A 676-nucleotide genomic window follows, 5' to 3' on the forward strand; every position below is an offset into this window, starting at 1 on the left:
TGCCATGCCCTCTTCCAGGGGCTCTTCCTCACCCAGGGATTGAACCCACATCTCTTACATCTCCTGCACTGGCAAGCAGGTTCTTCACCACTAACACTGCCTGGGAAGCCCCAAACTATTACTAGCAGAAGGACTTATATTATCCATTGTTGACATTTTTCCTTCTGAGATAATATTTCAACTCTCCATCCTTTCTAGATATATTGCAATTTTTAACACTTCTTATTTATCTTTTCTTATTTTTATCTAGTTTTCTCTCATTTTCCCCAAATAGTGGCCCTTGAAAATATTTAAAATACTTACATCTGAGATTATAGTGAAATATTGTGTCTTATTTTTCTATTAATCTAACTCCAACATAGAGGCATCTAACTCCTAGACGCTCTTTGACTATTAAATCTTATATGACTACCGTCATTCCTATACCCATTTGGACTAAATTAGATCTCTCTGACTTTTTCAATTGGCGAGACCAAGCATGTAAGCCTTCAGTAATGGTCTTGCATGAAAATGAGAAGTGAAAATGTTAGTCACTCAGTCGTGTCCGACTCTCTGCAACCCCATGGACTGTAGCCCACCAGGCTCCTCTGTCCATGGGATTTCCCAGGCAAGAATACCGGAGTGGGCTGCCATTCCCTCCTCCAGGGCGTCCTCCCAACCCAGGGATTGAGCCTGG

The sequence above is a fragment of the Cervus elaphus genome, chromosome 33 (assembly GCF_910594005.1).
Source record: "Cervus elaphus chromosome 33, mCerEla1.1, whole genome shotgun sequence".
In the NCBI taxonomy this organism is placed as follows: Eukaryota; Metazoa; Chordata; class Mammalia; order Artiodactyla; family Cervidae; genus Cervus; species Cervus elaphus.